The sequence below is a fragment of the Lathyrus oleraceus genome, chromosome 4 (genome assembly GCF_024323335.1).
Source record: "Lathyrus oleraceus cultivar Zhongwan6 chromosome 4, CAAS_Psat_ZW6_1.0, whole genome shotgun sequence".
Lineage (NCBI taxonomy): Eukaryota > Viridiplantae > Streptophyta > Magnoliopsida > Fabales > Fabaceae > Lathyrus > Lathyrus oleraceus.
Genome location: NC_066582.1, coordinates 471224620 through 471251037, shown reverse-complemented (window position 1 = coordinate 471251037; position 26418 = coordinate 471224620). Strand labels below are relative to the sequence as shown.

General features: G+C 34.6%; 1 pseudogene; it reads right to left on the bottom strand.

Moving 5' to 3' along the window:
• Nucleotides 1-18016: 18016 nt before the first annotated feature.
• Nucleotides 18017-26174, bottom strand: LOC127138008 (uncharacterized; annotated as a pseudogene).
• Nucleotides 26175-26418: the final 244 nt, after the last annotated feature.

The window sequence follows — 26418 nt, the reverse complement described above, 5'->3', positions numbered from 1 at the left end:
TTTATTATTTAAAATAAATTATTTAATTTTTACTCAAATACACAAAACCCTAAGTTTTGACTATATCTTCTTTCTATTTGGAATCTGGTCTCAATTTCATTTAATTCCAAATGTATCGAATTTGGTTGTTCCAATTTATGGATCAATTTTTTAATGAGTTGTGTTTTAGGCCCGTTAAGTACTCGTTGAGTTTCAACAATTATAAACATGTATCTTTGTCATTCTTGTCTTTACAACCTTCAAAACTCTAAGAACTGAAGACAAGGGTAAATTCGTAAGAGTGTGCTCTTGGAATTCGGTCCTTGGAGATATCTAAAGGGGGTTTAAAACACTTCTAAACACTTTGGACTTGTGTGATTCATATATTGAGAGTTAGAAAGATTGAGAAACACATGGGTAAAAAATAGAGTTTGTTCTTGAGAACATCAATGATTATATTCTTGTAACTCATTTGTAATATTTTGAAGTATAGAGACTCAGAGAGTTGTTATAATTCATGGCACACATATATTGACTTTTACCACCTTGTTCAAGCTAAAAAATAAACTGCAATTGATTCAAATCTAATTGAGCGTAAGGGGCGACTCAAGGTACAATACTATAACAAAAAATAAAATTACAAATAAGTCGATATAATCAAATATCAAAACTATTATAGAGTATCAAAATACATATGAAGTTCATTTTTACCATTGGAGAAATTTCAACTAAAGAGGGTTAGGTCATGGAATAAAGTTACTCCTATCGCATGTGTCCAATAAAATAATACTTTGATACTTTGAGGATAGAGGATGATAGAGTAGTTCATCTTGATGACAATAGGGCTTGCATGGTTCATGGTAATTGTATAACTAGAGTTAAAATATTCAATGATCATGAGTTTCTTCTTCATAACATGTGGTATGTTCCATAGCTCAGGAGAAATTTGTTATCCATATGCATGTCTGATGATCTAGGTTATTTGACTAGAGATGAACATTGGGTGTTGAAGATTTCACATGGTTAAGTAATCATAGCTAAATGGTATTCAATATGTGGCTTATATATTTTAGAAGGTTTTAATGTTGTTGTTTATTCATCATTAACTAGTGAAAACTTTCATTAAAAGAACAAGCTACGAGATTTCAAGTAAAGGCGTGGTGGATAATTGAAGGTTGATTTAAAGAAATTTAATTCATTTCGCAGATGACAATGGAAAATATACATTTTACCACTAAGATGCCATTGATTTTATTGGGTAAGGATGATACTAAAACAACTTATATGTTCAGGAGGTATTCATTCATAAGAATACACTTTGAAATACCAAAGGTGGCTTGGAGTACGAAGACTATAACCTACATTATTTTGAAGATCATAAAAACTTTTCATTTGATCAAATAAAGCCTATTCAACTTGATGGTAAAGTTGTAGATTATGTCTTAAATGGCTATCTAAGAGGCGTGAAGGGTTATGAGCTGTTGGGAGTGGAACCTCGAGGATCTAAGTTCATTAATCAAATACACATTACTTTTAGCGAGTGCCATAAGGGGAATAAGAGTAAATACATGGAGATGAAGTTTTTAGAAGCTATGGTGGAGAAGACTCGGTTTAAGGTGGATGTTCATATTATACATACTAGTAGTAGTGAGGGATCTATTACAAAGACCTCTAGTTGTCATCTGATTCGTAATAAGGTAACGAGGGAGATTGTACCATCTCAAAGGTATGATAATGCTAATATTGGGCGTTATGCTTTGAATGTGGTTGAAGGGTTGAAAAATTCATAAGGAATGACCTTTAAGGAGGAATTGGAAAACAATTGGAGTCAAATAGGGTTACAGAATCATACTTGTTGGCTTATAAGACTACTGAAGTGGAAAAAGGTGATTTAGAGCAAGTGGATGCAAATGGAAAAATAAAGTTTCAAGCGAGGCTTGAACTTGATAAAAATTGTTCAATAGATGTTAAATTGAGAGAGATAAAAAAGGTGGTTGATGTATAGAATGAAATCACCAAAGTTTTAAGTCAAGATGGAGATTGTTGAAGTATGTTTTAAAATCTTAAGTGATGAAGGGAAAGAAAACTTATTTTGAGATTGTAGAAATCAGAAAGCCAAAGAAAAAGCAGACATGACGTTCACAGAAGACACCAGAATCATAAGTAGCCGTTTTGGCATCAGGAGGCTGGAGACGATTGCGTTTGGAGGACTGTCAACACTGCGCACTGAGTCGTCCTCGCACCGCATGGTGGTCTGAGGGTTCGAGCGGTGGCGACCATATATGGAGCTCTTGGGGGGGGGGGGGGGGGGGGGGGGGGGGTTGGTATTTGACGAGTGGCGAGAGCCATCAACGGTGAGTAGTCACTAAAGAGCGAAATTGGCTGGGAGGTCGGACGAAGGTGTTATGGTCGAATATGTTAGGTATCGTATCCGGTCAAGGCGGTTTTTGTGTATCGGATTTGATTGTTCCAATTTATGGAACAATTTTTTAATGAGTTGTGTTTTAGGCCCGTTAAGTACTCGTTGAGTTTAAGCAATTATAAATATGTATCTTTGTCATTCTTGTCTTTACAACCTTCAAAACTCTAAGAACTGAAGACAAGGGTAAATTCGTAAGAGTGTGCTCTTGGAATTCGGTCCTTGGAGATATCTAAAAGGGGTTTAAAACACTTCTAAACACTTTGGACTTGTGTGATTCATATATTGAGAGTTGGAAAGATTGAGAAACACATGGATAAAAAATAGAGTTTGTTCTTGAGAACATCAGTGACTATATTCTTGTAACTCATTTGTAATATTTTGAAGTATAGAGACTTAGAGAGTTGTTATCTTCTCCAGAGTATATTGTTTGATCGAATCGAATATTTTTTTTTCCAATCATCGAATTTTTTGATGGAATTGAATATTTTATTTTCACAACTAGAATAATCAATCATCAATAACCCATATATATATATATATATATATATATATATATATATATATATATATATAATATATATATATATATATATATATATATATATATATATATATATATATAAACATAGCTTAATATGCTCCTAATTAGAGCTCAAAATCTTATTCAATAACTCTGCATCATCATATCACATTACATTATATATAATACTTATAGTTGATTAAAATAGGATATCATTTATCATACAAATTTTCATTTTATTTGTATTGACTCACATTTAATTCTATCGCATACTTTAAGCTTTCAATTTCCTTGAATAAGGATGATGGTGACCCCGCTTGGCTAGGTAGCTGTTATTTTTCTTGTGTCCCAAATCTTGATGATCTCAACTACAAATTGTCATGGTGTGGGCTCCTGAAATAAAACAAACTCCTCTTTATTTTCTATGCTTCCCAATCTTGATGATCTTAACTACAAGCTGTCATAGTGGGGACCTTAAGAAATAAACTTCACTTTATTTGAAATATTTTGGACAGAAGAGAATCCAAGTTCAACTCACTTTGCATATATAGTGAAACAAGAATTTGGATTTTATATCATTCTCTGCACTTAAAGGGAAACCGGCCATTAGAGGATGAGAATAGAAATGCCAATGTATATACGAAGGTGCTTCTTTTTCCAACCACACCCTTCAAAATTACTATAATCCTAATTTATTCATTTGATTAAGAAAAAAAACATAGGTTTGTGTGATGTGAGTTTCTAAAAATTGACTTGTTAAAGAAGATTTGAGATCGAAAATATGTTTTTTGTTAAGGTCTCGAATTTTGAATTATTTGAAGTTAATAATTCTTGTATCGAATCAATCAACATAGACTCCATTTAATTACTCGGGTCTAGAATCGATATCAAATTCCGATAGGTAAAAATAACTATCAAATCGCTAGATGAAATTCCTAATTCACACTTACACCGGAGCTTTCGAAATATTTTTCCACAAACATTGGAAGAAATAGTTTTTGAATTTAAAATATACCCAAATGATATAATGCATGATTTTTTATTTTTTATTAAATAATTTAAAATATGAGTATGTGTGAACCTATCGAATTAACAATATGTTTGATTGAATTATCTAACCTACCAATCACGTCATCAAATCAGGAGTATGATATTAGCAAATAAATGTTATATATGCATATATTAAGCTTCGGTTGAACATCACTATTTCGCATACCCAAAATAAGAAAGGACATGCATTTAAACAATCAGTTATCTATCTCAATCTTTATGAAATTAAATCTAGATTTTATTAAATTATGAAGAAAAAAAAAGATTTTGTAACCATAATATAAAACTTTGATTGTGTTATTAACCACAATATAAAGCTCTATTTGTGTTATCTTATTAACCAATTTTATTTCAATTATTGTTCAACCTCTTAAATTTTTTCTCCTAGTTTTCAACAAATTACTCAATCTCATCAATGTTGTGTAAAACAGACTAAAGGTGAGAAAAAAACAAGAAGATAATGGGAGGTTGTTAAATTGTGTTGACCGATTAAATTTTTTTTTTTAAGTTCTAATTAAAGTTAAGATAAGAGAAGAAAGACCCACATACATAATTTTTTCTAATTCATCCTCTTAACTCAAAGCTACGTTCAATCCCTTCATAATGAGATATTTTCAATATAATTAAACTAATTACAAAGATCACAAAGATATTTCTTGATCCAACTGATCTATATCTTATATTTCTCAAACACAAAGAGTTAGGGGGGGACAAAACAGATTCGGTCTGTCAGACATTCTTTTACCTGCATTTTTTTACGGGATGGACCAATATTTTAGACTTGAGCCTTATAATATATCCGCCCCTCGCCGCCTCGTTTTTGCGAGCTTTTGCGAACGGGAACATTAACATGAATTTTTGTAATTTTTAACTTTAAAGGTCCAGTGCCCGCAGGCCTGTCCTGCCCCACCCTCTTTTTATTTGCAAGGTGAACCAAGGTTTTAGCCCGCACCATCAATTATGTCCACCCCATCCCACCTCACCTCATTTTTGTGTGGAGGTTTTTGCAGGGCGGGTATAAATATAAATGGGGGTCGACATGTCCGTTTGCCACCCCTACAAAGAATTATTCTAATCCAAATAATTATTCTTCTCAAAGAATTCGACTAACACCCCTTTGAGGATTCAAATTAGATAAATGAATAAATGAATAAATGATAAAATGTTTATAAATATCAGTTAAATGATTAATAATTGCATAGTAAATTTCTACTGTATGCATGTATGTTTTGTATGTCATGTAAAGGATAAAAATCATCAAAGAAAATTAAATTAATTATAAGATTTTAGATTTAATATTGCTATGCGTTTATGATTAACATGATTGAACCATCTATAAGATAAATGTTGAATATGATAAGGTTATGATCATGATTCTTTTGAGTATAGTAATTTGTTAATCATGTTTATTGTTGTTTTAAAAGTGAAACATTAAATCGTATTGTTTGTTATTAAACAGTTTAATAGAAAATGGTGAGTGATTAAAAATGTTTATATGATAAATAAAGAAATTCAATTACTTTATTGCCCTGGTTTTGTGATATTTAGTTAAACTATAAAAAATAAATAAGCGACATAATTATGTGCATGCTTGAATATTTAAAATTATTAAAGTATGAATACCTTGTAATTATATGACGAAATGATTAACAATGATATGATGTTGAAGACATTATTTAGAGACGTGATACAAGTCCATATCTAATTAATCATTAATAGTGGAAACTCAATCCACATTCGATAAATATCATGTCTTGAGTTAAATGATGAGAGTACACTATTAAAGTGATTATAAGTACTTAACGATAGATGCATCCTGAAGAATAAAAGTACTTGGACCATAAGTAGAATGTTGGAAGGTTAAGTTTTACTCTAAATAGACATATAACAAGATTTTGATAGAATGTGTATTATGGTTGCATTTCTAATATAATCTACTTATATGAGAATTAAGTGGAGCTGTTTCAGAGGATTGACTCTTAAATTCTTGTGATAAGGGTACATGACACAAGACTTTATTAAATGTGTCAATTTTTATAATTATTTCGATAATACCAAGATCTTTTTATTGATAAATAATATCTATATAAAGATAAGAGGTAAAAATACCCAATAATACATAGAAATGGAGAAACTAGAGTACAAAAGGTACCGAGCCAAGACATTACCACATAAAATAAGATACTAAGCAACAACAAAATAAAAACAATAGTAGACATATGAATGCCAACCCAACCAAATCAATCTAGAAATAAGAGAAGAAAAGAGTGAAAGATAACACCAGTTAGAAAGGAAAATAAGTTAGATATCAACCCTTAGGAACCACCATCAATAAAAAAATCATAAAGCACCAAGAAGACTGAAATAATTAGTTCGAAGCTTGAAACCATTATTGACTCAGGGAGATAATATGATTACCAAGCTAACTAGAGAGAGCTCATGAGGTAGACGCAAACCTACCAAGATACTGTTTTCAAGCAAGAAAACACTCTTATCTTCCACCTCTTCCATTGTAGTAGACGTACCTATAAAGACAACATCAATTTGGGTTCCATAGCGACCAGACTACAAAGTGCCAAATCATGTAAACACATCTACCATATATACCTCATCTAAAGAAATACAAATATCAAAAAGAGACGTGAAATCTATAGGGAGAACTAAAAACCACCATAACCATATATATATATATATATATATATATATATATATATATATATATATATATATATATATATATATATATATATATATATCATAAGGAGGTTTCCAACTCACAAATAACAAATACATGAAAAATTAACTCAACAGACCTCTGATATAAAGGGAACACCACACCCTCATAATCGACAATAAACTTCCGCTTAAAAAGGTTTATTCGAGTGCAAATATTATCATGCAAAAGTTGTCAATAGAACACAATAACTTTAGAAGGAGTGTAGTCAAAATATTATTTTTCCTACATGAGATTTAGAATTAAGTCTTGAATAAGAAAAAATATATTATTAACCAGCACATGATCATTAATCAAAAAGAGATATCATCCACTTAAGGTCCTAGAGAAACACCTTGTCAACCCAAACTCAACCTCTAAAACAGTAATACCAAGCTGACTAGAGATACTATAAAGTCTAGGGAATCTAACACTAAGTGAGATAGAGGCATCCCATAAGATAGATGCCACACTACATATCATCCCATAAGAAGGTGATGAGATTTATGCATACTTTCCTTATAAGCCTACCATAAACAAGCTTGAAGGACAAAAAAATTTAGAAGCCAAAAGAGACACATATTTCCACAAAGTGGAAGCTAGTTGAGAAAAGGAAAATCTACCCTCTCCACCCAAGAAAAGTTAAATAATACATGGCTCATATCTAGCAGATATGATATTAACCTCCACCACCATTTACTCAATAGAGTTAAGTTAACTAAATGAATATCTCAAATCCCCAAACTACATCTCCCCTTAGATTCACACACACCAGACTAACAGATTGAAGGAATCTTAGAATAACCTTTGACCCCACCCTAGAAATACCTCCTACGAATCTTAACCAACTTTTCTATACCTTAATAGACATCTTAAGGAAGGATAACAATAAAATCAATATAGAATTAAGAATTGAATAAAGCAAGATAACTCCCCCTAGAATAACATGCATATGTATCATATAATGGAGCCACCTAGAAACAAGATTAATTAGGGATTCCCAATTAGTCTCAAGACGAGGATTGACCCTTACCGATAAACCTAGATAGTTGAATGACCTAGTCTCTTGATTACAATGATGAAAATCTCCAGTCAATCCCACAAGACAATGATCAAAATTCACCCAAATAAGATTAATTTTAGCAAAGTTAACACGAAGGCTCGAGGTAATCTCAAACCCCTAGAAAATTCCCTTAATCATGTAGAGGTTATCAATCGTAGCATCAACCAAAATAAGAATGTCACTCGCATACTAGAGATGAGAGATCACAAGGTTATATGTTCCCACCCTAAGCCCGGAATAGAGATTAACCTCCAATGTCTTCCTAAATAAACAACTCAGACCTTCTGCCACCAGTAGAAACATGAACGAGACTAAGGGGTCATCTTGTTTCAACCCCCTTTGAATACCGATCTTGCCGGTAGGGAAATCATTTACCAGCACGACAAGGTTATCAGAAAACACACAAACTCTCATCCAAAATTTCCGCTTATCACATAACCAAAAACTAGTAAACATATAATCCAAAAAAATTCAACTAACTCTACACTTTCTAAAAATACACCTTGAAAATAAAATAGAGTTTTTGTTATTCTTTTTTATCATGATGTCATGTGTAAATTATACATACTTGTTCTAATGAATAATTATTAGTTTAATGTTTTTCTATAAATCTATTTGGGATAAGTGAAAATTTAATTTACTGTGTAATATTTCAAATTATAAGATATCATTATCTGAAATCATAATTGGTTTAACTTCCATACAAATAACACAATAGAACTGCTTCAATTGAGTAGAAGATTTGTCTTCAATAGTCTTTTTATGTTTCCATTTGAGGTTTCTCAAGAGTGTGTTATTGTCATTATCTATTACTTGGATTTCTTCGACATACTTGTCATCATATATTGGAAATTTTTCTTCAGCATCATAAAACATGTCTTTTTGTTATGTAGAGGATGAATTTCCATCAATGCTCTCATAATCATTTTTCCTCAAGAAATGTTTACTAGTACATGGAATGCATGAAAGAAACTTACCGATTCCCATGGTCCTATTTCCTAAAGACAAAAAAGGATATAGAGAAAATTTTGAAAACATAAGAAAGCATATGCATAGGAATGCATGGGCTAAACCTATTAAAAAATCAATTCAATTTAATCTCAATATTTATTAACTCCAAAAGAAAAAATAAATAAAAAGATAAATTAATAACGGTTTTCGGCGACGGGGGAAGTGATTTAGATTGGGTTGCGTTTCTCCAGAGAGAGAAAAAGAAGGTGGCTGCAACGAGTATAACTATTAAATATGTAATTCTTTGTGTCGAAGTATAACTGGTATGTTTGTATTTGACAGGTGCCGAAAGGTGTTTTAGTGTGTGTCGAAATAATATGCGTCAAACATAATATGTATTAACTGTATTTGACAGAAAGTTAAATACAACTTGTCGAAGTATGTAGTTGTCGAAGGAGTCTACAGAGTCAAAATAGATTAACTTAGCTTAGTTTTAATTGAGTTATTTATTTTTGTGATTACTTGAAGTGCAAGTAATATTATCTATAAATAAAGAGGAGCTTTATTTCATTTGTAAGTGAGAATAACAAGTTTTGTAATAGCTTTGTTTAGTTTCAAAAATTACAATTGTGATTAACACACATTGTAGCAAACACTTAGAGTGTAGTTAGCACAACAATGCATTCTTCTTCTTCCTCCATAATTTATTTTTCTCATTTCAAATTATATTGTTTTCTTCCTTCAATTCTTTGTGTAGTGTACAATCATCTTACAACTAAGGAGTGATTGTTTCACTTGAGTCAATGGTGAAGAATAAGAGGTGTGATCAATCAGAAAGATTGATTCTTGTTCATCCAAAATTGATTCGGTTAACTTCAAGATTGGAGTTTTCTCAACATTTGGTATCTAGAGCATTGGTTTTGTGATCTTTGGGAAACATTGAATCACGATGAATCATCCGAACATGAATTCTTCAATGAATCTTCCAATCTTGTATGGTAAGAAGTATGAAAGTTGGCCTAAGTAGATGAAGGTTATTTTCTGTTATAAAGATCTTTGGGATCTTGTGAAGAATGAAGTAACATCAATTGAAGAGAATGCTACAAATGAACAAAAGGCTACACACAAAGACCTGAAGAAGAAAGATCATAAGATCCACTTTTTAATCCATCAATGCATTGATCCAGACAAATTTGAAAATTTTGATGATGTAGATTTAGCGAAGGAAGCATGGGACATCCTGCAGAAATCATTTAGAGGAGCTGAGAAAATGAAGGAGATGAGATTACAAACTCACAAAAGAATGCATGAATTGCTTCAGATGGAAGACATTGAAAGTGTGACTGATTTCTTCACCAGAGTAACAAAGCGGGTGAATAAAATTAAGACGTGTTGAGAAGTGTTGACATCAAAATCTACAGTGTCAAAGATTTTGAGGTCATTGACTCCAAAGTTCGATCATGTGGTAGTAGCCACGGAAGAATGACAAAAGAAAGTTTCAGGGGATGCTTGAATCTCACGAACAAAGAATGGCTAAAAGAACTGCAAACAAGTCGAAGACTAACATGGCTTTGCAGACTCACTTGATTAAGAAAGACAAAGGAAGATGGAATGGTAACAAGGGCAGAGGAAGTTATAACAATTCGACTAGTAGATGACACCATCAAGAAGGTAGTTCATAAAATCATGGACAATATTCTAACCATGGAAATCACAGAGGTGGTGGTGCAGGTAGAGGAAGAGGCGATGGAAGAAAACCTGATAAAAGTCGTATTTAATGCTACAATTGTCAAAAGTATGACCATTATGCAAGTCAATATCGAGGAGATAAGAAATATCAATAAAGTGATGCAAAGCTTGCAGAAGACAAAGTGATGTTAATGTCACAACAAAAGAAGAAGAAAGATTCAAAGATCAATGGTATCTCGAATCAGGTTGTTTGTCACACATGACTAGAAGAAAATATTGGTTTATCAACATCAGTCCCTCGTCAAAGAACAAGGTAAAATTTGCGAACGACAATACCCTATTTGCTGAAGGTATTGATGATGTTCTGATCAGGAGAAATGATGGTAAATGATCAATAATTTCCAATGTGTTATACATACCTTGCATGAAGAGTAATGTTCTAAGTATATGTCAGCTGGTCGAGAGGAATTACAAAGTATTGATCGAAGATAGAATGATGAGAGTGATCGACTCGATAAACAGGTTAATCTCGAAGGCTCCTATGTCTCATAGTAGAACCTTCAGGATTGAACTTGATGTGTTGGAACATAAGTTCCCAGCGACTACAGCTAGTATAGATGAATAGTTATGGTATTACAGACTTGGTCACTTGAATTTCAATGACATTGGTAATATGAAGAGGAAGAATATGGTTTCAGGCCTACCAGAAAGCCATATTCCAAAAGAAGTATGTGAAGAATGTGTTCAAGCAAAGAAACACAAGAATAACTTCAACAATGATGCAAGAAGCAAGTCGAAATCCACTCTCGAGGTAATCTACTCAGACGTGTGTGGTCCTCTCCAGATAGTGTCACTTAGAGGTAACAAGTACTTTATTACATTTATTGATGACTACAACAGAAAGTTGTGGACCTGCATAATCAAGAAGAAAAGTAATGTGATTGATGTTTTCACTAAGTCTAAAGCAATGGTCGAAACACAGAGTGGTAACTAGATTAAGGTTCTAAGAACATATGGAGGTGGAGAGTACGTGTCGAAAGACTTCAACACATTATGTATAAAAGAAGGAATTGTGCATGAGATGGTGTCACACCATACACTCCTCAATAAAATGGTATTGCTGAAAGAAAGAACGAAACTATTATGAATATGTTGAGAAGTATGTTAAAAGGTGTCATACCCGAAAATTTGCCCTCCCCTTTTCATCTTTTCACTCAACCCTTGACTTGCGATTCATCTGCATTCATTCATATGCATTATGTACTCATATTAACACATCCTCACAAACATCATAAATTCAAAGCTTCTTAATAACAAGCTTTGATTCACTTGACCTTGTGGGATTTCATCTTGATTTTTTATTCATGCCTAACCCTTAGTTTGCTTGGCCCTTATTATTGATGGACCTTTTGATCCATAAAACCCTGATTACGGGTGCTCAGCGTGGGTGATTAATTTGTTGGCCTTGCTTTGGGCCCAAAAACCCTAATCAGGGATATTTGGTATTCAGGTGCCTTGTTTGGTTGACTTTTAGATTTGTGATAACTTAAGACCCTAGTTGATAGATGCTTAAGGCCTTGGAGATTGCCTCTTGGTGTCCATTTCACACAAAACCCTAATTATCGATTTTGAGATTGGCAAACTATATGGTTTGCTTCGAGGGAGTGGAAACCCTAGTTGTGGTTAGAGATTCTGGGTCGATATTTGGTTTCAAACTTTGACCTAGCTAATGGCAGTATAGGCTTGATCCAAGGTATGCTTTTATTTATGTTTTGGCCTCATTTCATTATCTTCGTGGTCTCATGATTACCACTCGGGTCAAGTCTCATTTCATTGTTTCCATGGTGTTGCAAGGTTCAATTTTTGTATATTTCTAGCCAAAGCATTCCTTGGTCCACTTATGTGGTTTATAGATTCATCATTATGTCATTCATTGCATGATACATGGTTCATGATAGACGTTCGAATTATGGATCTGATTTTGTTCGAATTTCCATGTGGAGCCATACTTGGTCATTTCATAAGAGGTCCATAATCATCTAATTATATTTTCAAATCGAGTTTAGAAGTTTTAAATTACTTCAAATTGATTTTTGGGATTTCAAATTAATTTTTAGAAATTCAATTTATGTTGGAAATTCAAATTGATTTTGTAAATTCAAATTGACTTTAAAAATTCAAATTAATTTTAGAAATCCAAATAATTTTTGAAATTTAAATGGATTTTGGGAAATTCAAATTAAATTTTACTATTGGGCCATTGGTTGTTTTACTTGTTATTAAGCCCATCCATTCATCATTCATTTTACAATTAAAAATTCAGCATGAGTTTATCAAGCCCAAACATATAAGTCCAGGTCCATATACCGTATCCATCACCATAACCAAATAAGACAAGAATGAATGCACATATGCTGGGAAAACTGCAAAAGACAAACGGTACCTGTTGCGTCGCGGCGTCAAGATTGGAATCCGGTAAATTCTTCTACTTCCTTGCTTCAATTATTGATTCATCTTTCGTGCGTACAAACAAGTCTAATTTGAAGGATTCAGCGCGAGCCAGATCCAACGCCACCTTGATTCTTCAATTGAATTTTGAGAACGAGAGCGAACAGAGCGTAGAATGAAAGGTAAAGCGAAAGAGATTCGCGTTTGTGTGATGCTTGCGAATGAGGATGGAGGATCGGGAGGAACGCGACGACATGGAAGTTGGTTCTGGAGTCCATTATAGGTTTGTTGCGGTGGCATGGGGACCTGAATGGCCCTTTGAAATGGAATTTTCAAACCTAAAACCCGGTTCAGCTTCATTGAATTTAGGCTTAAAACCCAAGAAATCCGATCCACTCCGTATGCACGATATTTACACCTTTTACCTCCACATTGCCCCTGGCTTCTTGGCAAGACTTGTTTTTTTGAGCTTCAGGCCCATGGACATTTGCTACCCCCTTGATCTGGGCCTATACCCCTGCGAACCAAGGCCCATTGTTCAGATTTTTTGGCATAATCTTTTATCTTATCCTTTTTTTGTATTTGTTTATGAGCTTAATTGAAATACACAGTCAGTGTAAAAGGGTTTTACACCATCACTTAATTATAAACGTTGGATATTAAAAGAAGTTTGACTTTTATTTTAAAAATCTATAAAGTAATACAAACGGGTGATGGTGATGAACCGACGGTGTAAAACTTTTTACACTGACAGTGTATAGTAATTAATCTCTTTGTTTATTTGATCAGGATTAAGAATTTAACATTTAATTAGAATTTAAGATTTAATTAGAATTTTAGTTAGTAGGATTTAATTAGGGTTATTAGATGAATTAGATTCATTAATCTTTATTAGAGTAATTAGTCATTTAATGTTAATTAGTTAACTAGAATAACATAATTTTTAGAATTTAGTTAATTAGGATTAGCCTAATTAGGTTAATTAGAAATAATTAAAATTATATATTTTTCTAGAATTTTTAAAATAATTAGAATTGTTTAAGATTTAATTGATTTCAATTAGAATTTGTATGATTAAAAATTTAATTCAATATCCATGATTTGTGAATTGACCATTTCGCCCTTAAGGCTTAAAATCTTGATTTTTAATACATGTTCCCTTAGCTTAGGGACTTAATCAAATTTGTTTGATTTTATCTTAGTTGGTTAAGTCAATAGAATATTATTATACCTAGTTTCAACTAATATTTTCAATCTCATCGAATAGTGTTGACCAAAGGCCACTTTGGTCAACCAAATCCTTTGCAATTGTGTTGTAAGCCCCAAACTTATTTCAAGTGATCAAAAGACCCTTGATCACTTGATATGGCAAGTTCATTACCCTCAAGCTATTGTCGATATGCTGAATCTCAAGAGCTCAAGTCCTCAAGGTTCAAATGCAAGATCGAGACTTCAAGTCAACATCAGTCGAGCATAGCTAGCAAAGTGAACTACTTCTAAAGCACTGCAAAGGTATCAACGCTTGACGATCATAATTCAAAGTGTGTGGCACAAGCCTTAAGAAATGGAGAAGGAATGAGATTGGAGAATTTCATTAACTCACTTTAAATATCTTTGGGTACAGGAAGCTTGACCCAATTGCTCATCGTATTCACCTTTATTCATAGACTTCAATACAATTTAAATTACGTGATTGTTAAGTCTTCTTCTACAACAAGTGGCACTACATCAATAGAATCAACATGTAGGATCTCTGTCAGCAACTTGTTAATTTTGATTCGAGTTGCGCGCTATGAGCCTTAAGAAACAAAGAATGGTGAGAGTGGAGAATTCCTATCCTTGTCTAGAATATCCTTGGGTACGGGACGCATGACCCAGTTGCTCAAGGTATTCACATTTGTTCATAGACTTTAGTTCAATTTGAATCACTCAATTGACAAGTCTTCTTCTTCAAACAAGCATCAATCATTCAACACTTCAATAGTGAAACACCATTGCACATCAATAATTTCTTCCTCAGTGGATCATTAATCATACTCTCTTTGACACTCAGATATCCTTTGGGTCAATTCCCTTGTAATCAAGTCTTTGAATCCTAATCAATCAACTCAATCATTGTTTGCCTTGTTAGTCATTTTGTGCCTTGGCAAACCCTTTTTCATTGTGAGCCTTATCAGACCTTTTGTGCTTAGGCCCATTCCATTTAGTCATTGTTTGCCTTATTAGTCCTCTTGTGCTTTGGCAAACCCCCGAATCTGTTGATTGTCTTATAAGACCTCCTGACCTTAGACAAACCTCTTGAGCTCTTTTGCCTTGTAAACCCTCTCGTGTGTAGGCCAATCATTTCATTGTTAAGACCTCTCATGCTTAGACAAATCTCTTGCCTTATAAATTCTTTCGTGTATAGGCCAATCTTATCTCATATGTCACTGTGGATGATTACCATCATTGGTTAATGCCACGTCATTTCTTGCTAAGCAACCTATCTCGCCTCTTAACAATCAATCTCGTTCCCTTTTGTTTCAGCCGTAGTAGGCTGAAGTACGAAAGCTATGATTTTATCATTGCACAATGAGAATACGTAGACAGGAGAATCCAAATTCTTCGCGAGCTATCTTATTTATTAGCTCTATCGTTCTTCATTCATTCAATCAATACCATCTTTTTGAGATCAAATATCACTTTTCCTTAGATTCCAGGCACATCCTTTTAGGACGCCCAATGAAAAGTCCGCCTTGTGAACCAAGAGCTATTTGGCTTATTGCTAGACATTTAATTCCTTTGTTTTTGGTTATTCCAATACAGCGATACCATGTCTCGGGCCCCTCACTTGTTGCTTTACCTATGCTCTTTGCTTCAGAGTTTATTCCTTCATGGATCCAAGATATCGTTCTCCTTTGATTTCAAATTGTTTGTTCCCTAGCAAGTGACATATCTTTTCCTTATGCCAATCAATACTTCCTTTTGGGTTCCATATTCACCCTTTTAGGACGACTTAATCAATTTCCACCTTTGTATCAAGAGATGTTTGGCTTATTGCCATACATTTAATTCGCTTTGTTTCTAGTTATTCCACTACAATGATACCATACCTCGGGCGCCTCACTTATTCGTTTGTCTGTTTACTCTTTGATTCAAAGCCAATTTGCCTTTATGGAATCCCATGTTACCATCATGTTGGTACAAGTTATATTGTCAATCACTTCAATCATACCCTTTCATTGGTTTGTGATATGCACTAACCTTTGAGACTTATGCATTTCCTTAAAAATTCCTGAAACAACTTTGTTAACTTTTGGAATATTAATTCTTTTGTGACTCAAAGGAAGTAATCTGCCTTATAATTGAAAGAATGACAAAATTTGATACATGCATATAAAATAAACGAGATTGATATGAAATAAAGGAGAAATAAGAAATGGAATTAAGTAGAAGGGGCGCCACACTCTTTCTAATCCAAGAGAGAATGATAAGCCTATGGATGAGGATCACCACAAGAAAAGGATTTCTTGATAAAATCAATTTTGGTCCAATCCAGAACCTAAGAGCAAATACTCTCACTTACACAATGTGTAAACTTGCCAAAATTCATTGATCCAAAAAGAAGATACATGCCTCCTTTATATAGGAATGGCTTAAGATGATGAAATAAGTAAAAATTAACTCCTAAGAAAACAAAAGGTTTCAGCCACTAATTATCATGATAGTGGGTTGAGTTATTACAAAGAAAGTGCAAAATAAAGAAGAGATAATGGGGTTCTTAAAAGGGCAGAATAATGGAAATTCTTTATTTACCACTTCTCTTGCAATTTTCGTCCATTATAGTGTGGTTATTGGTATTTCCTTTATTTTTATTTATTTATGCATTATTGGGCCTTTTATCACATGCTTGGATGATAAGAATAAACTTGGGCTCTTTTTCTTCAATCTGGCCCATGCATTCTATTGACTTGATCATGAAGTGAACTAAAGCATCATTGACTCTTCTTGCACATGCCCTTGTCATAGGACCTCCTAAGCTTTGCATTGTATCATTTATGTCTTGGATTACGTCCTCATCATTCCCTCCTTCTTGAAAAGAATTCGACCTCGAATTTAGACCATCATCACCTACATCAAAAGGAGATAAATCAGCCACATTAAAAGTAGTACTTACCCCATACTCACCTGGAAGTTCTATTTTGTAGGCATTGTCATTGATCCTTGAAAGTACTTGAAATGGTCCATCTCCCCTAGGTTGAAGTTTGGACTTCCTTTGTGATGGGAATCTCTCTTTTCTCATATGTATCCAAACCCAATCCCTGGGTTCAAAAATAACTTTCTTTCGCCCTTTGTTTGCACTTTTTGCATAACTTTTATTTTTCTTTTCAATTTGCAATTTTACTTGTTCATGCAATTTTCTCACAAATTCAGCCTTAGCTTTCCCATCTTTATGCTTCAAAATAGATGTGTTAGGCAATGGTAACAAATCAAGAGGTGTTAAAGGATTAAAATACACAATCTCGAAAGGTGAATGTTGTGTAGTGTTATGGACAACCCTATTGTAAGCAAACTCTACAGGAGGTAACCATTCCTCCCACATTTTAAAATTCTTTTTAAGAACAACCCTAAGAAGAGTAGAAAGAGTTTTATTTACTACTTCAGTTTGCCCATCTGTTTGGGGATGACAAGTAGTGGAAAATAATAACTTTGTACCCACCTTTCCCCACAAAGTCCTCCAAAAATGGCTTAAGAACTTGGAGTCACGATCAGAGACAATGCTCCTTGGTAAGCCATGTAGGCGCACCACTTCCTTAAAGAACAAATCAGCAACATGACACGCATCATCCGTCTTTTTACATGGAATAAAATGTGTCATTTTTGAAAACCTGTCCACAACTACAAAAATAGAATCTTTGCCATTCTTTGTTCTAGGCAGCCCCAAAACAAAGTCCATGGAAATGTCAATCTAAGGAAATTCAGGTACAGGCAAAGGAGTATACAAACCATGAGGCATAACTTTTGATTTAGCCTTTTTACACACAATGCATCTTTCACAAAGCTTTTGGACATCAATTTTCATGTGAGGCCAATAAAAATGTTCTTTTAAGTATTCTAGAGTTTTAGAACCCCAAAATGACCCATTAGTCCTCCCTCATGCGCCTCTTTTACAAGTAATTCTCTAATGGAACCTTTAGGCACTCATAGTTTTTTTTCTTTAAATAAATAGCCATTGTACCTAAAATACCCATTGAAGGCAGTATGCTCACAAGCTAAAAATTTTGAAGAAAATTCAAGGTCACTTTTATACAAATCTTTAATATGCTCAAGACCAAAAACTTTTGTTTCAAGAGTAGAAAGCAAGACATGTCTTCTTGAGAGTGCATCGGCCACAACATTAGATTTACCTTTCTTATGCTTGATTACACAAGGAAATTGTTCAAGAAACTCAACCCACTTGGCATGCCTCTTATTCAACTTACCTTGTCCCTTCAAATGTTTCAAGGATTCGTGATCACTATGAATGACAAACTCTTTGGGCAACAAGTAATGTTGCCAAGTTTGTAGAGCTCTCACCAAGGAATACAATTCCTTATCATATGTAGAATAATTAAGGGCAGCCCCTTTTAGCTTTTCACTAAAATAAGCAAGTGGATGACCTTCCTGCAACCAAACAGCTCCAATTCCCACATTAGATGCATCACATTCAATTTCAAAAGATTTAGAAAAATTAGGCAATGCAAGAATTGGTGCTTGGGTGAGCTTTTCCTTTAGGGCAGCAAAGGCTTGCTCTTGTTTTTCACCCCATTTAAAACCAACATCCTTTTTAACAATTTCATTGAGGGGTGCTGCCAAGGTACTAAAGTCCTTCACAAACCTCCTATAAAAACTAGCCAAACCATGAAAGCTTCTTATCTCACTTACATTTTTGGGAGGAGGCCACTCTCGAATGGCTTTCACCTTTTCCTCATCAACGTGGACTCCTTTAGAGCTTACAATGAAACCTAAGAAAATCACATGATCGGTGCAAAAGACACATTTTTCTAGGTTGGCATACAAATGTTCATATCTTAGCACTTGCAAAACAACCCTTAAATGAATGCAATGATCATCTAAGTTCTTGCTATAAATCAAAATATCATCAAAATACACAACAACAAACTTACCCAAGAACTCCCTTAACACATGGTTCATTAGTCTCATGAAAGTACTAGGTGCATTAGTTAATCCAAAAGGCATAACCATTCACTCATACAAACCAAATTTTGTTTTAAAAGCAGTTTTCCATTCATCCCCTTCCCTTATTCTAATTTGGTGATATCCACTTTTCAAATCAATTTTAGAAAATAAGCATGCACCAAACAATTCATCAAGCAAATCATCTAGTCTAGGAATAGGATGCCTATATTTAATGGTAATATTGTTAATGGCCCTACAATCAGTGCACATCCTCCAACTACCATCCTTTTTAGGGACTAGAATAATAGGGACAACACAAGGACTTAAACTTTCTCTTACCCATCCTTTACTTATCAATTCAGCAACTTGCCTTTGTATCTCTTGAGTTTGTTGTGGATTGCTTCTATATGCTGGCCTATTAGGCAAAGATGCTCCTGGATTGAGATCAATATGATGTTCAATTCCTCTTATAGGTGGTAAACCACTTGGCACCTCTTCCGGAAACAATTCTTTAAATTCCTGCAAAAGAGACTCAACACAATTTGGCAAAAAAAAATTCATTAGAAATAGTGGTTAGCAAAGGCACCTCATTGCAAAAGAGCAAGTACAAAGGCTGGTGTGACACAATTGCTTTTTTCACATCTCTTTTTTTTGCAATTAAACTTTGTTTCTTTTTTCTTTTATCATTCCTTTTCTTTTCATTCTTTTCTTTTTCTTTTTCTTTTTCTTTTTCTTTTTCTTTTCTTTCTTGATCATATTTTTCTCTCATTTTTCTTTGATCTTCTCTCACCTCACTAGGATTTAACGGTACAAGATTGATCTTTTGATCATGATACATAAAAGAGTACTTATTGGAGTACCCATCATGATTGGCTTTTCTATCAAATTGCCAAGGCCTACCTAATAACAAATGACTAGCTTCCATTGGTACTACATCACACAACACTACATCCTCATATTTTCCAATTTTAAAACAAATCTCAACTTGTTTATTAATAAGCATTTCTACACTTTCATTAAGCCATTGGAGTTTGTAAGGCTTAGGGTGAGGTTTTGTTTCCAATTTTAGTTTAGAAACCAGACACGTGCTTGCAACATTTGTACAACTTCCTCCATCAATTATTAAAGAACAAACCTTTCCTTGCACAAAGCATCTTGTATGAAAAAGGTTTTCTCTTTGACTTGCATCTTCCTCCTTTATTTGGCTTCCCAACATTCTTCTCACCATAAGTAAATCTCCACTAGGCATTTCTTCTTCAAACTCCTCATCATAATCACCATCCTCCTCTTCAACAATTTCTTCATTTTCTTCCATAAGCATAGTTCTCTTTGTTGGACATTGAGATGCAATATGTCCTTGGCCTTGACACTTGAAACACTTAACACTTTTGTTAGTTGAAACACTTGAAGAAGAAGATGTAATAGTTTTACCTTTGTTGTCAACCGTGGCTTCCTTAGATGATGAAGCACCCTCCTTCTTTGTTTTGTCTTTCCAACTTTGAGAATTGAAAGTGGTGGAATTTCTCCTTGCTTGGCTCTTTCTTTTGAGTTGTTGTTCCACTTTGATAGCTTGGTGTACCAATTCATCCATTTCAACATAGTGATGAAGTTCCACTATGTCACTAATGTCCTGATTTAGACCATGGAGAAACCTAGCCATAGTTGCTTCATCGTCCTCCTCTACATTAGCTCTAATTTTGAGAACTTCCATCACCTTGAAATATTCTTCAACACTTTTAGAACCTTGAGTGAGTCTTTGCAATTTGTTGTGCAATTCCCTATGATAATAGGAAGGGACAAACCTTCTCCTCATGATTCTTTTCATCTCTTCCCAAGTATCAATTGGTCGTTCTGCATACCTCCTTCTATCTTTGGTCAATTGATCCCACCAAACTAAGGCATACTCCTTGAACTCAATAGAAGCAACCTGCACTTTTTCAAGATTAGAATAATTGTGACAATTAAAAATTTGTTCAAGTTTAGTCTCCCATTCTAGATATGCCTCCGGGTCACTCTTCCCAACAAAAGTTGGAACTTTAATTTTTATGCCCCTCAAATTATCTCCCCCTTGTCTCCTTCTACGTCTTTTTTCCTCCTCATCACCACTACCATCATTAGAATTTTGGGGCCTCCTTTCCAACTCATCAATTCTTTATTGAAGTTGTTCACCTTGTTCTCTTAACAATCTTTCAAAATTGTCACGCATGGCTGCGATCTGAACAGTTAAAGCTGTTGTTCTAGGTGAAGGTGGACTAGACATAATTGTGAAATATTTGTGAAATTAGGAACAAGTGTTTAAAAATGGACCTCACCACTCTACTCACGTGTTTACACTCAATCACTCGTGTTTCACTCAATTTTTTTAATTTTTTTTTTGGCTTTTTTTTAATAATAAAAACACTCTGCCTTTTACCACTCAATTTGCTCTTTTAGTTCTTTAGAGAAACCAAAATGAATCAACACAAAGAAATCAATTTCAGATGATAATCAACACACAAAAAACTTCAAAAAACAGCAAACAAAAAAAAAAGACTCTAAAACAAAGGAAACCAGAAGAATTTTAAGAGTGTGGCAAGAAAAAAAAATAGAACTTTTTTTTTTTTGAATCACAATCTTTAACAATCAGATCCCCTTTTTTTTTTCTTATACCCCTTTTTTTTCGAATTTTTTTTATAATGATAAATGGATAATAATGAAGAACAAGAATATAGACAATTTACCACATTTCGGCCCCTTTTTTTTTGGAATATGCTCTGATTACCACTTGATATGCACTAACCTTTGAGACTTATGCATTTCCTTCAAAATTCCTGAAACAACTTTGTTAACTTTTGGAATATTAATTCTTTTGTGACTCAGAGGAAGTAATCTGCCTTATAATTGAAAGAATGATAGAATTTGATACATGCATATAAAATAAACGAGATTGATATGAAATAAAGGAGAAATAAGAAATGGAATTAAGTAGAAGGGGCGCCACACTCTTTCTAATCCAAGAGAGAATGATAAGCCTATGGATGAGGATCACCACAAGAAAAGGATTTCTTGATAAGATCAATTTTGGTCCAATTCAGAACCTAAGAGCAAATACTCTCACTTACACAATGTGTAAACTTGCCAAAATTCATTGATCCAAAAAGAAGATACATGCCTCCTTTATATAGGAATGGCTTAAGATGATGAAATAAGTAAAAATTAACTCCTAAGAAAACAAAAGGTTTCAGCCACTAATTATCATGATAGTGGGTTGAGTTATTACAAAGAAAGTGCAAAATAAAGAAGAGATAATGGGGTTCTTAAAAGGGCAGAATAATGGAAATTCTTTATTTACCACTTCTCTTGCAATTTTCGTCTATTATAGTGTGGTTATTGGTATTTCCTTTATTTTTATTTATTTATGCATTATTGGGCCTTTTATCACATGCTTGGATGATAAGAATAAACTTGGGCTCTTTTTCTTCAATCTGGCCCATGCATTCTATTGACTTGATCATGAAGTGAACTAAAGCATCATTGACTCTTCTTGCACATGCCCTTGTCATAGGACCTCCTAAGCTTTGCATTGTATCATTTATGTCTTGGATTACGTACTCTTTGATTCAAAGCCAATTTGCCTTTATGGAATCCCATGTTACCATCATGTTGGTACAAGTTATATTGTCAATCACTTCAATCATACCCTTTCATTGGTTTGTCTTGTCAGTCCTTGTTGCTTAGACAAACACTTTTTTGTTCTCTTTCCATTTGTTTTTGTAGTTCCACGAACTACAAGTGCTCTGACTTTCTCATTACCTAGTGAGAATACGTAGGCACGAGGATGCGAATCCTTGGTGAGCATACTCCTAATTATTCCTTTCGCCACAGGGCACCATCAAGATCTTTCACGATCCATTATCTACATTCGATCATAAACCATTCACCTACTGATATACTGTTTCTTTGAAATCAGATAAATTTTCTTTGGAATTCCCCATATACCCTTTTAGGACACCTGATGAAAAGTTTGAATTTGTACCTAGAGTTGTTTGGCTTGTTGATCGGGAAAATAGCAAGTGTACTATTTTGCCTTTTATATTAATAATGGGGAAATTCCCCGAATGTCGATCTCAAGGACTGCAAGTTAATATTGAGTTTAAATTATCATTCAATTAAACAAAAGTATTAATTTGGTTTTTAGGAGTAAAAATGTAATAATAAAAGTAAAGGTAAAGAAGGATGAAAATAAGGGTTTATAGAGAAAAAGGAACAATGCTAGGGAAGGTGTATGATTTATCCCTGTAACAACTCTAAGTCACTATTGCATCAATAAATATCCATTACTACCAGTTCTTAAGGGTATTTTCTCCCAAGTCCTTGGTGAGAAAACCTTTAATCAATCTACTCTAATTCCCATGTCCATAGCCAATTAGGGTGAAGTTAAGTTGTAGAATATCAAGAATACCCTGGTTCATACAGGGTATTCCTAGTCCTAGGTGATATCTACTGTAGAGTAACCTTATGAAAACCTTATCAATGGCGGTCCAGCCTAATTGATAACCACAAATCAATCTCGATTGGTCCGAAAGAGAAAACAATAAATACATCAAAAGGTTACCGTAAAAACAATATTATAAATGCAAATGTAAACTCAAATTCGTTACAATTCTAAATCAGGGACACCCCCTAGCATTGGGGGGTTTAGCTACTCATATTGTCTAAAACAAATTCAAGATAAAAATTACACATTACAAGTAATTGGATGACACGCCCCTGGCATGGTTGACGCGGTTGGGGATGATGCCTGACACGGCCCGTGTCAGCTGACACGAGTGGCCGTGTCAGGCCACTGTCTTCTACACCACATCCTCCTTTGCCTGACACGGCTCGTGTCAGGTGACACGGTTGGCCATGTCAGGCCTCCTGTACCGGGGTTTTCTGCTCCTTTGCTTGCCAGAATCTCGCAATGTCTCGTTCTAAGTTCTCTGGTTCTTCTACCTGGACCTGTCGGACAAAAACAAAGCTATCCCACGCATAAAATCATGAAATAAAAAGTAAAACATAACAATGATTAAAATTGCTTAAATAAAACGAATGAAGTAAAACTAACTCGAAACGTATCATAAATGCTTTCACGGTGTGTTAAAAGCCTCTATTTCGTGTTGGATCAGTAACGAAAACTCAATGCAAATGGTGACTGATCACATCCCCAAAACTTAGCTCATTGCTTGTCCCAAGTAATGTTTCAGACACATTGTCACTCCCCAGAATTCTTTATGTTTTCCACCACTGGTGAGATCATTCGCTAACGTCTTCCCTTTTCCTTCCACATGTCCTGCTTTTCTTTGTAAGTCTTTCTTCGCACTTCCACTTCAAAGCACCGTTTCACCTGTCAGCTTATGTCATATTCTCACCAATTCTCTCGGGGGTAAATTGTTTTCACTCATAATTCAGAGTATGCAATATCACTCACAAGTTTGAATAGTCTCTGTTTTCTTATCACCTACACACAACACACACACTTTTGAGGTCTTTCGGGTTGTAACTTGGCTTGGGTTAGGGTATGAATTATAAAAAAACGGAAAACAAGTGGTTTTTGGTTCAGAGTCGATGTTACATACTGTGTTCGTTTCTTTTTATTTGCTCGGTTTTATTATTTTTTCCTTCACCGGATGCCCTTTTCTGTGCTTCTTTTTTAATCTTTGAGTTATAATTTTTCTCTTTTTATTTTTTTCTTTCTTTCTCTCGATTCATCATTTTTTTCAAGTTTTTTTTCTCGCACTTTCTTGGGCTTTGGGAGCTTTTTGGGGTTTTTACCCCAAACTTAACTTTTCAACACAGTTTAAATGTATTATCATGACTCTGAACAGGGTAAGGAAGTGTTTTTGGCCAATGGGTACATATATGGGGTTTAAACAAACAAATGGATATAGGTTCAACTGGGGTTAACGAGGGATATAATTATTCGGGATGGCTAGAAAGGCTCGGGGTTAATTTCAAACAACGTGCCTCAGTGTGTGTATCATGTAGTGACAGTCCCAGAGAGTCTACGCAAATTTAGAGTGATAAAGACAAACTTGTATGTCGCTCATGATGATCAATGTGTTTGGCTTTTTATGACTCACTCTGTTTGGTTCAACTTTGACAGGATCCACAATACTCATTAGTTTGGTACGATTTCTTCCTTACTTCGAAATGTACAGGATACTCATGTCGGTTAAGCTGTATATATTGCGTCCGATCTTACTTTCAGTAGTGTCAACTTCCTGGGGAGATCCTTCACAACAAGCCATGGTGAGTGGCGTGATCCTTTCATCCACTCCCAATCGTGATCATTACTATTTCCAACCTATCAACACATACTTGACACACTCGCAGCATAATGTACCTTTAACCAGAAAAATCAAATCTAGAATGCACAAAAGTAAAATAACATAATAACAAAATACTGAGAATAAAATACTAATAAAATCTCCCCCACACTTGAACTCAACATTGTCCATAATGTTTGCGAACAAGAGCGAAGGAGGGCACTCACAGTACCCTACTGAGGAGGTGGTTGCGGGAAATGCAGCATCAACTGTCGCATGATGCTGCTCATCTCATCCAACATCGCTCCCTGACGGGCTTGGTCGATTCCTTGTCGTTGTTGTTCCGTCCTCAAGTCACCTATTTCGGTTTGTACCCAGCTCCATTGGTCAGTGGACCAGGATGATGAACCCGCCTCCTGCTGGGTGGGTTCCTGATGTGGTGGGACAAACTGCTCAGGAGGTACTTAAGGATCTTCTTCTTCTACTTCTGTTCCTTCCACCTGGTCATCCATAAATTGCTCACCTGCAGTAAAATGGTCAGTTTCGTGGCCTTCATCCGCGTCAGGGTCAGCACTCACATACAACCAATTAGCACAGTCAATAATAGCAACTCTGTCCAGATTCGGCAGAGTGATAATAAACCTCTTATGGATAAGTACGGAATAGTAAGTAGGGGCAACAACAATCATACCTTGTGAAATTAGAGCAGACATGTCAATTTTGGTGTTACCTGTAATTGGCGTGTCTTCGAGTAAAACAGCTTGATACCCGAAATGCTCAGCGATTTGGGTGATCATTCCCCCTACGGATATGCCGTCGGAGTTTGCTCGGCCGACTCTGCCCAGATAGTCTGCTGTAAAGGCAGCTACATTGATGGCTTTGTTTTGAGCCATCGAGTACAAAGGTACATTATGCTACCATAAATGTAGTTGCCTTTGCAGCAGACTATCTAGGCAGAGTCAGCCAAGCAAACTCCAACGGCATATACGTAGGGGGAATGATCACCCAAATCGCTGAGCATTTCGGGTATGAATCTGTTTTACTCGAAGACACGCCAACTGCAGGTAACACCAAAATTGACATGTCTGCTCTAATTTCACAAGGTATGATTGTTGTTGCCCCTACTTATTATTTCGT